The sequence below is a fragment of the Narcine bancroftii genome, chromosome 2, assembly GCF_036971445.1.
Source record: "Narcine bancroftii isolate sNarBan1 chromosome 2, sNarBan1.hap1, whole genome shotgun sequence".
Classification (NCBI taxonomy): domain Eukaryota; kingdom Metazoa; phylum Chordata; class Chondrichthyes; order Torpediniformes; family Narcinidae; genus Narcine; species Narcine bancroftii.
The window spans coordinates 43,652,128-43,668,103 of NC_091470.1; the positions used below are offsets into that span (position 1 = coordinate 43,652,128).

Here is a 15,976-nt window from a genome sequence, read left to right on the forward strand (position 1 = left end):
GTTAGATAAAACTGAACAAAAGACAAGTAAAAAGAATAAAGTAGCCAAATTTATGGTTAAATCAATGCAGGAAATAAAACTTATGGATATAAAGAGGAGGCAACACCCAAGAGAGAAGGAATTTTCATATTATTCAAGTAGGCACAAAACTTACTCAAGGATTGATAAGTTTTTGTTGTCAGCCCATATTCAAGGGAGAGTTAGGAAAACTGAGTATAAAGCTAGACTACTATCAGATCATTCACCCTATTATTAGCAATAGAACTGGAGGACATCCCACCAAGAACATAGAGATGGAGGTTAAACACCATGCTACTTAAAAGACAGAAATTTAGGGAGTTTATTGAATGCCAAATTAAAACATATTTTGAAATAAACACAGGATCAGTGAAAGACAAATATATATTATGGGACGCAATGAAAGCCTTCATTAGAGGGCAGATAATAAGTTATGTAACTTAGATGAAAAAGGATTACAATCAGGAAATAGAGCAGTTGGAAAGGGAGATAGTAAGTACAGGAAAGGAATTAGTAAAAAGGGATGATATAACGAAAAGGAGAGAATTGGCGGACGAAAAAATTAAAACATTACAAATGTACAAGGTGGAGAAGAACATAACGAAAACAAAGCAAAAGTATTAAGAACTGCGAGAAAAAAAACACATAAAATATTAGCCTGGCAACTTAAAACAGAACAAGCTAAAAGAACGATACTGGCATCAAGGAAAAAGGACAAACAAATTACATATAACCCAACAGATAAAATAGGGGAGAAGATACCAGAACATATACTTTATAAGTGGGATGATAAGCTGGTGCAATATAAAAACTCACCAGTACTGCATCATTTACTTAATACATGGAAGAAGATCCACTTAGAAAGGAAAAAAATGAATTATCAAATACCAAAATTACTATTGATGAAAAATCTGCTAATCCCTTTTACAATAGACAACCTTTCCTTTAGAGAATGGGAGAGAAAAGGAATCAAAAGAATAGAAAATTGTTTTTTGGGAAATAATTTATTAACATTTGAACAGTTGAAGTACAAATATGGAATAACTCTGGTACAATGTTTACATATCATCAATTGAAAGCTTATTTAAAAGTTAAATTGGGAAACAGCTTGAGATTACCTGAAGGAAGCAGCTTTGAATATGTGATTACAGACACAATGATAATTAAAAGATTTATAACCAACATGTACATTAAGCTGCAAGATAAGGAAAATGAAATAAACTATAAATCTAAGCAGAAGTGGGAAAAGGATCTAAACATAAAGATAAAAAATGAAGTATGGGAAAAGTTATGTTCTGGAACGATGAAGAATACAATAAACACCAGTTTATGCATGATACAGTATAATTGGTTACACCGGGTGTATATTACTCCTCAAAAATTAAAAAAATAGGATCAAACATTATCAGATAGATGTTTTCACTGTAAGAAGGAAATGGGAACAACGTTACATGCAACTTTGGCATGTACGAAAGTGAATACGTTTTGGGAAGAATTAAATCAGATACTAAATAAAATTACAAAAAAATAACATGCCAAAAAAAAAACCAGATATTTCTTTTAAGTAACATAAGAAGTAGAGAATTAGGCCTCAAATTGGATAAAGTGCAAAGAAAAATGTATAATGTCAACTTGGAAAATGAAAGAGAGCATGAGTATACAGCAATGGTACATGGAAATGAATAAATGTATTCCATTGGGAAATAAAAACATACAATTTAAAAAATAAAGTCACAATGTTTGAACAAATTTGGGAACCATATGCCTACGACCTCAATCCCCTAGAATGAGAATGAAAATGATAAGAAGACAAAACGACTTGATTCAGTGTGTAATAAATAGATGACATTTTTCTTGTTTATTTTCCTTTATGTGAAGATATTGTTTTATGGTTTTATTGTATATGTTGAATATTTATGGGTTTTGGAGGGGGGTGAGTAGAAGGGAGGGAGGGAAAGGTTGGGGGGGGGGAAGGGAGAAAAAACCACTGTGTAAATTTAATGAGAAATGTTTGTACATGTTTTGGTTGATATGGTTCATAGTGTGAAAATTAAATTAAAAAAAAAACTAATGTGGCAGGGGGAAATGGGACCAAGTGCAGAGAGACAGAGGAGTGTAGTAATATGAGGGTAGAAGCAAAAGGTAGCAAGGTGAAAAGCCAAAGTAGCAGGCAGGTAAAGCCGGGTCAAAAATCAAAAAGGGTCACTTTTCAACCTAATGGTACAAGGGGTAAGAGTGTGGCAAAAACAAGCCTGAAGGCTTTGTGTCTCAATGCAAGGAGCATTCATAATAGACTGGATGAATTGAATGTGCAGATGGCTATTAATGAATATGATTAGTTGGGGTCAGGGGGACTGAGGCTGGGAGCTTAACATCCAGGGATATTCGATATTCAGGAGGGATATACAGAAAGGAAAAGGAAGTGGGGTAGCGATGTTGGTTGGAGAGGAGGTAAATGCCACAGAAAGGAAGGACATTAACTTGGAGGATGTGGAATCGATATGGGTAGAGCTGCAAAATACTTAAGGGGCAGAAGCCACTAGTGGGAGTTGTGTACAGGCCACCTAAAAGTAGCAGTGAGATTAGGGATGGCATTAAACAGGAAATTGGAAATGCGTGCAACAAAGGTACAGCAGTTGTAAGGGGTGACTTTAATCTACATATAGATTGGTATAAAATTCTTAAGGGATTGGATAGGCTAGATGCAGGAAGGTTGTTCCTGATATTGGGGAAGACTAGAACTAGGGGTCACAGTTTTAGGGTAAGGGGGAAGTCTGAGAACTAAAATGAGAATTTTTTTTTTCTCTCTGAGAGTGATGAATCTGTGGAATTTTTTGCCACAAGAAGTAGTTGAAGCCAGTTTCTCGTAGATAAAGAGGGAGTTAGATTTGGTCCTTGTGGCTAAGGGGATCAGGGGTTATAGGGAGAAGGCAGGTACTGAGTAGATGATCAGCCATAATCAAAGTGAATGGCAGTGTAGGCTTGAAGGGCCAAATGGCCTAACTCTACACCTATTTTCTATGTTTCTATGTCAATCCCACTAGTATTCAATTAATGCTGCCTGTGAAAGATCTGGTAGCATGGTTTGATCCTGCCTTGTAAATGACTGAGGGGACAGCAAATTTATTGCACTCCTCGCTGATTGGCTCAGTGCAGTATGACTTAACATTTCAAAGGCTGATATCTCCAGCATGGGACTTGTGATATGAAATGACACCTGTTAACATCTTGAGGTTTAATACTCACTCACTCTCTCTACAGATTTTGAACATTTAGTGGTAAGTATTTAAATTATCTTCAGCTGAGGAAACGAATAAATCTCATGTACTGGTGATGTAATTGTTTGTGCATTTAGGTAAGAAGTTGGGAGATTTTGGAATTTGTTCATCAATGAACTTGCGTTGAATTTGAATCTTACTCAATTTAAATGATCATTTGAATCGGTATTATTCAATGAAGTTAAGATATTGGAATTTGGTATATGGGTTTTATTATCCTTTCCTAATGTCAAAAATTGGAGTGTCTTTAGCATCCAAGAAGTCATGATGCTGAGGTTTTAGACACGGTGTGAAGTTTTTCTGGAGAAAATTGCAGTTTTTGTGCACAATGCCTATGATCTTCTCCTTCAATCAATAACTTAGTGTTGGGGTTTTTTTTAAACAACTGGATATCTGCTGGGGCTGCCCCTCACCACTGACTAGGTTAGAAAATTTAATAAAGCTATGTTTGGTCTTGTTGAGCCTTCTGGATGATCTGAAACCAACATTGCAAAGTGAGTGCACATTTCATCTTTCCTCTTGTGATATATTTTATAGTAGGATGATTTTGCTGGGTGACTCCCTGAAATAAGTTGCTTGCATTAGTTCAGATGAATGTTTTCCAATCTTGTGAAATGAGAAAATATCTCAGTACAGTATTTAATTTGTCAAGTTCTGCAATATTCTGCTCATTCATTCACAAGGAAAAACTAGAATGTACTGTGTCTGGTTAAGACCCTTTATTGGAATGCAATTCCTCAGTTTGTGTTGCTTTAGCTGTTCACATTGAGCATCATGCAATTATTTATATTTAATGTCTTGTAGGTTGCCTTTAGAACATTGAAATTAAAAACAGAAAATGCTGCAACGCTCAGCAGGTCAGGCATGTGTGGAAAGAAAATCCGAGATAATGATTCAGGTCAGAGTTTTTAAAAACATCTGCAGATGCTGGGGGTCTAGTAGAGTACGCAAAAGTGCTGGGGAAACTCAGCAGGTCATGCAGCATCCATAGGAAGTAAAAGGCGATCAATGTTTCAGCCCTGAGCCCTTTGTCAGGTCAAACACTTTGAAGGAAGGGTCTTGAACCTGCATGCGAGAACTCTATTTCTCTTTCCATAGATGCTGCATGACCTGTTGGGGGCTTCTAGCAGTTTCTATTTTTGTCTATTTCAGATTTTGGGTAACTGAGATCATGTTGTTCATTTCTGATTTTAAAATATGAAGAGTTTGCAATTTTTAAAAACAAGTTCTCTTTGAATGTTGATGAACAGACTAATGTTAATATATTTGCGTGGGATTGTCCTGTCGAATCAGGGCCAATACAATGAAAAATTGCTTATGAATTTGCTGAGAATCAATATCGTACCCACATTAATTGTAGATATGTAAGGGGGGTGGTGAAAGCAACATTAATTTCTTACTGGAAGAGGTATGGCATGAATACTGCTGATTTAACCCATTTTCATGTGTCTGCCATTCTCTTATCAGTGTGCAGTAACAGACTCTACTGGTTTACTTTAATCTCTACCAGTAACCACATTATATAGGAGTTTAACCTTTTTTTTTCCAATCAGGTACTCTTGGAGTATGAAGCCATTACATAAATCAGGAGGAACTTGCCTAAGCTCTTAAGGAAGTGTGTAGTCGCCTGGCAGAGATATACTATCAGTCATCTACTGTCATTTTTAGTCACAGGAAGACGACTCTTATGAGAAATTTACAATAAATAGAATTGTTGAAGTATTTGTGGGTTGCTCCATTTGTCAGCTTTTGGGCCTGTACTCATTGGAACTTAAGAGAAAGAGTGGGGATCTCGATGAAACATTTCAAATGTTGAAAGGTGTGGACCGAAGTGGATGTAGAAAGGTTGTTTCCCATGGTGGCAGAGGGGACAACTTCAGGATTGAAGGATGTCCATATAGAACAGAGATGCGTAGGAATTTCTTCAGTCAGAGGTGGTAAAGTTGTAGAATTTGTTGCCTCGTATGATTGTGGAGGCCAGGTCACTGGGTAAATTTAAGGCAAACATTGATAGATCCTTTTTTTAAAATATTTTTAAAAAAGTTTTCACAGACTTATAAAGTCCAATAAACAAACCCATCCATGTTCATATTCATACCCAAATTCTGTATTTGTCCCTACTCACTCCCTCCCCCCTTCCCCCCTCAGCAAATCGATTTCAAAAACTTATCTCAATCCCATTCATCGTGGGCACATGATCCCTATCAAAACCTGTAAGGAAAAGAATTAACTGTGACAATGCCATTCAAAAGAAAAGAAAGGAACTCAAAAGAAAAAAAGAAAATTAAGGAGCTGAAAAGAAAGTGGAGGTGCATTGTCTGCACCGTCCCATCTCTGTAATTACACCTCTGGCCTTACTGGGATAGTTTAACCTTATCCCTATTTAAAAGGGGGGCAATCGATCTATCTGAGTACCAATGTACTGCAAGTAAGGTTGCCATACTCTAACAAATGTGTCATGTGTCCCCGGTAGGTTAAATGTGATTTCCTATAGCAGAATGCAGCTCTGCATTTCCATATTCTATTGTGTGGTATTTAGCTGGTAGTCGGACTTCTACGAAACTGCTTTACACTTCCTGGTTACGGCCAAAGTGACCTTCACAAACAAGATTTGGAATTTAGTCAGTCTAAACTGCACTTCTCCAATATCACCCAAAAGGAGCAGCTCCCGATCCTGTGGAAAATCCACTTTTGTAATTTATTTTAGAATGTCCCCTGGGTCTTCCCGAAAAGGACTCGCCTTTGAACACAGCCAGGTAGAGGGGACATCTGAAACACATTTCTGAAATCTCCAACTTTGATTTATGTCGTTTCTGAGGTACAAGGTACAACTGGTGCAGGAAATTGTACTGCACCATCCTGCATCTGGCGTTGACGACCCCCGTCACACTGTCCAGACACAGGTCCTGCCACCACTCTGCATTGATTGCTGTACTCAAGTCCAACTCCCACCTCTCCCTTGACCTGTGTAGGCCAGTTTTGGGTCCTCACTTTGGAATATGTAATTCATCTTAGAAATAAATTTATACACGTTCCCCTTTTAAATAATAATCTCCATTGAGGCAAGGTCATAGCTGCCAAATTTTTCCCTCAAAAAAAGATCTTATTGGCAGATAGCAGAAGAATGTTCTGTTGGACGAATCATACTTGTTTCTCAATTGCTCAAATGACATAAGCTTTCCCCCACTCCCCAAATCTTCAATATACCTGATCCCACTCTGGAACCAGGTATCCAGGATCTTATTGCCCAGAGAAAGGGTATTAAATTATTGAGTCAGGGGTGCTTTGGAGGATATCCCCACCTACTTTCCATCCAATACCTTGTTTTATCCTTTTCCACATCTGAAGAACACGTTTTAGGATGGGGTTATCTGTTTTCTTTGAGAGTATTTTTACATCCAATTTATAAATAAATTCTTTGGCTATCTCTTCATCTAATGAATGCAACCTAATCTGCGTCCACACTGGGACCCCTCTCCCTCAAAGAGCGAGGGGATAAATCTCGCTTGGGATATCCAATGATACTTTAAAAAAAAATTTCACACTATGAACCATATTAATCAAAATACACACAAACATTTCCCTCTTGAATATACACAGTGTCATTTTCTCCCCTTTATCCCCCCTCCCTTCCGTCCCTCCTTCCCACACCCCTCCAAACCCATTAAACGTTCAACATATACAATACAATAAACCCATTAAACAATGTAATCACACAATGAAAATAAACAAGAAAATTGTGTCATCTACTTTTACCCACTGGATCAGGTGATTTTGTTTTCTTCTCATTCTATCATTTTAGGTGGTGGAGGTCCGCAGTAGGCCCTCTGTTGTGCTCCATGTACGGTTCCCAAATTTGTTCAAATAATGTGACTTTATTTTTTAATTATATGTTATTTTTTCCAATGGAATACATTTATTCATTTCTATGTACTCAGGCTCTCTTTCAATTTCCAAGTTGACATAATACATTATTTTGCTACAGCTAAGGCTATCATAATAAATCTTTTTTGTGCTTCATCCAGTTTGAGGCCTAATTCTTTACTTCTTATATTACTTAGAAGAAAGATCTCTGGATTTTTTGGTATGTTGCTTTATGTGATTCAATTTAATACCTGATTTAGATCTTCCCAAGATTTTTTCAATTTCTCACATGCCCAAATTGCATGTACTGTTGTTCCCATTTCCTTCTTACAGCGAAAACATCTATCTGATACTATTGGGTCCCATTTATTTAACTTTTGGGGCATGATATATAGCCTGTGTAACAAATTATATTGTATCATGCATAACCTCATGTTTATTATATTTTTCATAGTTCCAGATCATAGCTTTTCCCATATTTCATTTTTTATTTTTGTTTAGATCTTGTTCCCACTTTTGTTTGGGTTTATAGCTTATTTCATTATTTTCTTTTTCTTGCTGCTTGATGTACATTCTTTGTAATAAATCTTTTAATTATCATTGTGTCTGTAATCACATATTCAAAGCTGCTTCCTTCTGGTAATCTCAAGCTGTTTCCCAATTTAACCTTTAAATAAGCTTTCAATTGATGATATGCAAACATTGTACCATGAGTTATTCCATATTTGTATTTCATTTGTTCAAATGTTAATAAATTATGTCCCAAAAATCAATTTTCTATTCTTTTAATCCCTTTTCTCTCCCATTCTCTAAAGGAAAGGTTATCTATTGTGAAAGAGATTAGTTAATTTTGCGTCAGTAATAATTTTGGTAGTTGGTAATTTTGTTTTTTCCTTTCTACGTGAATCTTCTTCCAAATGTTGAGTAGATGGAGCAGTACTAGTGAACTTCTATATTGTACCAATTTTTCATCCCACTTATAAAGTATATGTTCTGGTACCTTCTCCCTTATTTTGTCTAGCGTTATCCTTGGTTTCCCCCCTTTCCATAAGAATTTCCTTATTTTTTTTAGCTCATTGAAAAATTTCTCTGTTAAGGGAATTGGTAACGATTGGAATTGGTATTGTATTCTTGGGAAGATTTTCATTTTAATGCAATTTACCCTTCCTATCAGTGTTAGTGGTAAATCTTTCCAATGTTCTATGTCATCTTGTAATTTCTTCATTAATGGCTGATAATTTAATTTGTATAGATGGCCTAGATTATTACTTAGTTTAATACCTAGGTATCGGATTGCTTGTGTTTGCCATTTAAATGGTGATTCTTTTTTAAACTTTGTGTAATTTGCATTATTCATTGGCATTGCTTCACTTTTATTTGTGTTGATCTTGTACCCCGATATTTCTCCATATTCCTTTAATTTCTTATGTAGTTCTTTTATTGATATTTCTGGTTCTGTCAAATATAATATGATGTCATCTGCAAATAGACTGATTTTATATTCCTTCTATGTTATTTTTATCCCTTTTATTTTATTTTCTGTTCTTATCAGTTCTGCCAATGGTTCTGTTGCTAAAGCGAACAGTGAAGGAGATAGTGGACATCCCTGCCTAGTTGACCTGCTTAATTTAAATTGGTTCGATATATATCCATTTACAGCCACCTTCGCCATTGGACCCTTATATAATGCTTTAATGTAATTAATATATTTCTCTGGTAGGTTAAACCTCTGTAATATTTTGAATAAATAATTCCATTCTACCCTGTCAAAGGCTCTCTCTGCGTCTAAAGGAACAGCCACTGTTGGCGTCTTATTTCCTTATACTGCATGGATTAAGTTAATGAACTTACAGACATTGTCCGTTGTTCGTCTTTTCTTAATAAATCCTGTTTGATCTAGTTTTAATATTTTTGATACACAGTCGGCCAATCTGTTTGCTAATAGTTTTGCTATTATCTTATAATCTGAGTTAAGTAGAGATATTGGTCTATACGATGCTGGTGTTAGTGGATCTTTCCCCGTCTTTGGTATTACTGTAATTATTGCTGTTTTACATGAATCTGGCAAGTTTTGTGTTTCTTCTATCTGGTTCATTACTTCCAGGAGAGGAGGAATTAGTAACTCTTCTTAGATGTTTTATAGAATTCAATTGGGAGTCCGTCCTCCCCAGGTGTTTTATTGTTCGGTAGCTTTTTTAATATATCTTGTATTTCCACTATTTCAAATGGTTTTATCAATTTGGTTTGCTCCTCTTGCAATTTCGGCAGTTCAGTTGTCGCTGGAAACTCATCTATTTTGTCCTCCTTCCATTCATTCTCAGTTCGGTATAATTGCTCATAGAATTCCTTAAAGTTTTCATTGATCTCTGTTGGATTATATATAATTTGTTTGTCCTTTTTCCTTGATGCCAATACCGTTCTTTTAGCTTGTTCTGTTTTAAGCTGCCAAGCTAGTATTTTGTGCATTTTTTTTCCTAGCTCATGATACTTCTGATTTATTTTTATTATGTTCTTCTCTACCTTATACGTTTGTAGTGTTTCCTTTTTTTTGTCTGCCAATTCTCTTCTTTTTGTTGTATCTTCCCTTGTTGCTAGTTCTTTTTCTGTACTTACTATTTCTCTTTCCAGCTGTTCTATTTCCCGATTGTAGTCCTTTTTCATCTTGGTTACATAACTTATTATCTGCCCTCTGATGAAAGCTTTCATTTCATCCCATAATATAAATTTGTCTTTCACTGATTCTGTATTTATTTCAAAGTACATTTTAATTTGGCGCTCAATAAATTCTCTAAAATCCTGTCTTTTAACTAGCATGGAGTTTAATCTCCATCTGTATGTTCTTGGTGGGATGTCCTCCAGTTCTATTGCTAATAACGGGTGAGTGATCAGATAACAATCTAGCTTTATATTCCATTTTCCTAACTCTCCCCTGGATATGGGCTGACAACAGGAGCAGGTCAATCCTTGATTATGTTTTATGTCTACTCGAATAATATGAGTATTCCTTCTCCTTTGGGTGTTGTCTTCTCCATACATCCAAAAGTTGCATTTCCTGCATTGATTTAACCATAAATTTGGCTATTATGTTCTTTCTAATACTTTTCAAAGTCAGGTAATTTTAGCCCCCCCCCCACCCAATTTATAATCCCATATTAACTTTTCCATGGAGATTCTAACAACTTGCCCATTTCACAGAAACTTCCTGACGCACACGTTAAACAATATTAAAAAAAAAACCAAGGCAATGCAATTGGAGCCTTGGCATCATCTTCATTTTGAAACAGTTGACTCTGCCCATCAATGTAACGGGCAGAGTCCTCCATCTAGCCAGGTCCTCCTCAATCTTCCGGAGCAAAGGGATGTAATTAAGCTTATTCAAATTGCTTAAATCCTTACCTACTTTCACCCCCAAATACTTTTTGCCTTCCCTCAGCTACTCGAACTCACTGCCACATTTATACTGATCATAATCTCCATTTGTAAGAGGCATAACCTCGCTCTTATCCAAATTTACTCTGTACAACAAAACTTTCCCATAATCCTCCAGTATGGTCCTCAGCCCAGCCACAGAGCCCCCCCCGCCCCCCCCGTACCCACCCTCTGATAGTTCTTTTCCATTTGTGTTATCTTCAATTCCAGATCATTAACCTTTTTCATATACTCTTTTTGACATTCTTGGTTTACCCAATTATCTAGCCCCTTCTATAAGCCTTCAATGTGTCCCATATCAGCAAGTTATCCTCAGTATAGGGGCAGTTTGCCTCACAGAACAAATCTATCTGAGCTCTCACAAAGCTACACAGTTCTGGTTTTCCCAACAACATCATGTTCAGGTGCCAACTCTATGCTCAGGCCTGTTTATCTGGCATTAAGATCGACACCACCAAAGGCGAATGGTCCGACAGCAGCCGTGCCCTGTACTCAGCTTCCACTATCCTACCCTCCATTTGGGTTGACGCAAAAAAAAATCGATCCAGACAAAAATTGACATCCCCTCCAATCAACCCCTTCTCCCTTCCTTCAGATACTTTCAAAAATGTATCCTACATCAACTTTTTCACCATCATAGTTTGGAGCGTATACATTCATCAGGGTCCAGGATTCCAAGTGTATTTGACAATGCATCATCACAAATCTCCCCACGGAGTTGGTGACCACCCCCCCGGATCACCACTGGAACATTCTTCCCTATCAGGATAGCCACTCCCTTGGCTCCGGAATCGAAGGAAATTGGTGCCACTTGACCCATCCACCCCCTCCCCCTTTCTACTTTATGGGTTTCTTGTAAAAATACTATATCTTTTTAATGAGTGTTACCACTTTAATTATCTTATCCATTATCTCAGAGTCTTCCTAATATCCTTCTCCTCCCCCCCTTTCCCGTCATACCTTGGCCCTTAATCTTCCACCCCCTTTATCCCATCAGACCTTGAATGTAGACTTCTGCACTCAAAACATAGGTAAATTAAAGGAAATTAAGAAAAAAACCATATTCAGCAAATAAAGACAATTTGACCACTCCTCCACCTTCCGACCCCGAAACCTCCCCCCCCCCCATCCTTCCCGGCGCCATTAACGCTATGTTTGATGCCAATTCCTTACCAAACAGAGACATGTCTGCAGCACTTATCTTGCTCCCTCCCATCCCACGTCATCCCAGAGCTCCCCTCATATATACATCCCCAAATAACAGAATTCAATAAGCAATACAGTGCATTTACAGTAATATATCTATACATTCATAATTCCCCACCCAGCAACCCTCTCCCCCGTCTTATTGCCCCCCCTCCTGGGTGGCATCTAATGATTTGGCAAATCTCATCATTTCCATTGCCTCTGTGTAAAACCTTTTATCTCCCCCGGGCAATATCACCTTTAGCGTTGCCGGGTATAATAGCCTATATTCCATCCCCTTGTGTCGCAGGATCCTTTTCACTACATCAAACTGTTTCCTTCATTTCAGCCACACCATGCTGATGTCTGGCAACCACACTGCTTCCCGTAAACTCAGCTGGAGCCCATCCCCCCCCCGTCCTCTCAGCTGCTACTCAAAGAACCCTTTCCATGTCCTGGAAATTCTCAAATTTCAAGACCGACTGAGGCCGTTGCCCTGGACCCAACTTGGGAGAAAAAGACCCACGTACCCATTCTATCCTCATATCTCCCCCTACCTAGGCTTCACCCAGATGCCCGGTATCCAATCCTTAATAAATTTGATCAAATCGTTCCCCATCCACCCGTTCCTTTAATCCCACAATGTTAACATTTTTTCTTCTGTTAAAATTTTCAAACCTGTCTAATGTCTCCAGGATTTCCTCCCTTTCCTGTTCCAGACATCCCTATGACTTTCCAGGCGTTCCATGGTATCTTCCACCCTCTCTATCCTCCACACTAAAGACTCCCTGTCAAATCTGCCACTGCCCTCTTTATCTCCCCCATTTCTTTTGAAGTTCCTTTAAAATAGTCTTTAACCTGGCCTCCGAGGCCTCCACGACTGGCTCTACCACGGCCCTTACACACTCTCCAGTAAGTTTCTCCTCTTCCTTCCGATACCTTCACCTGTCGCGACAATGGGCCTTTCCTTCCACCACCTTCGCCCTCCATGCCACTGCTCCCCGACCTCTCAGCCATCTCCTCTTGGCATTCTCTGCCTCCTCTCCTCACCTGCTGCCCGTGGAGGTCTGCCTGGGCCACAGGTCAGGCTGCTCTTCCAATGTCGCCTGTGTTCCCATAACTGCCTGCTGCTGCCAGCCCTCGATCTCCCATGCTGTCCCCAACTGTTTTACGCTGCCATTACCGCAGTCACAGTCTCTGGCGCTGCCACTACCACTGCCTCTGCTGCTTCCTCCAAACCCCTCCATCAAAGTGACATCCCGCAGCCGCCATTGCTGCTCATAGGCTCTGGGCAATCCTCTTTTGATGGAGAGTTGCCAGCGATCTCCTCCTGTGGCGCCCTCAAGTAGGCCCCACCGACCTCCTTGCCATGAGTTCCTGGGGCTGTATTGGAGCTGCACATTTCATTGTGGACGCTTTGTTCTTGTTTCTTTATTCTGCTGGAAAACTTAATTTAAACTTTCTTAAAATTTTTTTTTCTGTCTTTTTGATAATTTTCAGAGAAACTCCAGGATTCTGCTCCTACTCGCTGTCCACCATCATGTGACCTCTCGATATTGATAGATTCTTGATAAGCCAGAGCTTCAAAGGCTATGAGGAGAAAGCTGGGCAGTGGGGGGTCAGTGGGAAAATGGATCAGCTCATGGTTAAATGGCAGGGGAGACTTAATGGGCTGAATAGCCTAATTCTGCTTCAATGTCTTTTGGTCTTGAAATAAATGTCAATCAGACCATATAACATTTTAGTTAATCTCCATCTGCTCAACTGACTTAAGAACACCTCATGTATCGAGTGTTAAGCATTTTTAAAAATTAATGGAAAGGCATGTTTTGGTAAATAAACTCATTTAGTGCATGCATTTTAACATATAAAGACATTTTCAGGTGTTATGAGAAAGCTTTGGGCAGTGTGGTAATGGAATGATGGAAAATGGTCAGCAAGCTGAAGCAGCAGGTAATCAGGTGGGAACCAAATCGGGGGCGGAGGAGGAGGGGTCTTGAAATGAAACTGGAGAGATCATGTGAGGAGGTGAATTTATGGCAGAGAGTCATGTGGAAGAAAGCACAGGGAAATCTGATGCTGCAGTGAAAGAGAGTTGTTAGAAATGAAGTAAGAGTAATGGGGAGTTGGGAAAATAAACTTTATTGCTGAAGGAGGACTAAAGAGAATTAAAAACTGTGGGCAGGTAAAAATCGGGAGTCATTTTATTTTGGGGCAGGTAAGTGATTTGTAGTGGAAATCAGTACTGTTCAGGTTTCTCAAGACAAAAGGTACAATTTTATTTTAAAATTCTCTATTTTTAAGAGGTTGATTTCCTAAGCTTCCTTGTCGGAGGAATGGTGACGTACAGTATATGCACAAGGAAAACAAACAAAAAAATGCCGGAAACACTGAGCAGGACAGGCAGCATCCATAGAAAGAGAAACATAATAAGTGTTTGAAGTGTTTTTCAGGGCTGGAAAAGAGATAAATCAAGCTGATTTTAATGTGGTGGACAAAGGTGAGGCCAAGGTTGCAGTGGGGAATTAGCTTTAAATAGTCATCTAGAGAGTCACAATCACCATGTTCCTTTCAACAACAATGAGAATCAAGATAAAGTGGGGGGGTGGGGGGGGGGGGAAATTCATCACTTCAAAAATGCAGCAAGCTAATAACAGTATAATTGAAAGTCATTTATTACAATAAATGCCATGTCATTTGGATTCAGAGAAATTTTTATGGAGCCAAATTCAATCATATCTATTTAACACCTTGTGTCTGTTGGTCTGGACTCCTCCCCCTCCCATTATTCCCCCTTTCTTTTCCTAGCCTTTAATTCAGATGCTAGTCTATTTTCATTCACACCTTGAAGAAGGGCTCAGCCCTGAAATGTCGGTAATATAGCTTTACCTCCTATGAACGCTGAGCTCCTCCAGCCATTCTGATTTGACTTATTTTTGTAGATTGAATGATTTTTGCTGACAAAAAGACATCATTGAGATGGAGATCGAAAGACCTCTAATTTTTTTTCCTTATGGATATATAGACTCTCCAATGCATTGAACTGGCTTATCATTTTTTTTTAAAAGTGGGATTTCTTGTAGTGTTTGCTTTTCAAAGACACCACAAATGTCAATTGAATTTTTGAGCCATTTTAATTTTTCTCTTTTCCATTTTAAAACTGAGAAGCATTCATCAATAAATGATGCGTTGAATAATATTTTCACAATGACTCAACCAACAAATTATGTAATTATTTAATATAGATACCATTGAAGGCCTACGTGAAGCACTTTTTGTTATTGACCACGACATTCACAGTGGAGAGAGGTTTTTTTTGTAACTGCTACTTTTTTAAGATGAATTTGTGGAGACTGGATTTTCAACAGTTACAATTTGCATTAATAACAAATGCGTGGTTTCCCATCCACGGTTCAGTGAAGAAGTTGAAATTCTTTGTTTTTAGTAAATCCTGCATTTTCATTCAATTTGACGTGAAACAGTCCACATCCCCTCAAAATTTTGAACATGTGATTTCCTTCAAAAGATGAAACATGTATTTTGCATCACCTAGCAGAAAAATTGCCCTATGTAGTTCCTTTTGATGTATTTCTGTTGGTATTTTAAAAAGATGGAACAATACTTGAAGAAATTAATTCTTGTTTTGTCACATTTTCAACTTGCATAAATGTTTTATACTCTGAAATTAAATATAAAATGCTCCAATTTGTAAATTATACTTTGTAAAGACTGGCAATGAGATGGGCAAAGACCCCTCAAATTTCAGATGGAGTTGAACTGGATCTGAATTAGAAAACCTAATTTTTGAGAGAATAAGATGCTTGGAAATGATTACTCACAGTAAACAAATGTTATGCGAATAAGAGAAAACAGATCACCCAACTGATAGGGCATTGTGCCCTCTTAGCCAATTTCCATTGGAGTGCTGCAAGCGTTTTGTAAATGAAAATAATATCAATATTCTTTTAATCAATGTGTACCTCTTGGCCCCACATCAGGGTATGGATTATGGGCAAGGTTATTTTTGATCTTGGTTGTGATGCATCAGTGATTAGTTGCCAACAACATCAATATTTCAGGCTGAAGTCAGGTGAGATGCTCATCTACCTTGATTTGATGATTTGGGTTACATCAATGACTTGGGAATGAAAGAAATCGGGAGGAAAATTTTGCTGGAATAACAGAGGGAGCAGAATTTCTTG

General features: G+C 38.1%; 1 protein-coding gene across 6 annotated transcripts in view; it reads left to right on the plus strand.

Moving 5' to 3' along the window:
- The window catches only part of traf3 (TNF receptor-associated factor 3), a 99,752-nt gene that overhangs the window by 15,883 nt on the left and 67,893 nt on the right, over window positions 1-15,976 (plus strand). For 2 of the 6 annotated variants that reach the window (XM_069916463.1, XM_069916464.1), the window contains exon 2: window positions 4,101-4,194. The exons of the other annotated variants lie outside the window; for them this stretch is intronic. The gene's annotated coding sequence lies outside the window, so the exon portion shown is untranslated. The remainder of the gene's footprint in view (window positions 1-4,100; window positions 4,195-15,976) is intronic. 6 annotated transcript variants of the gene reach the window in all.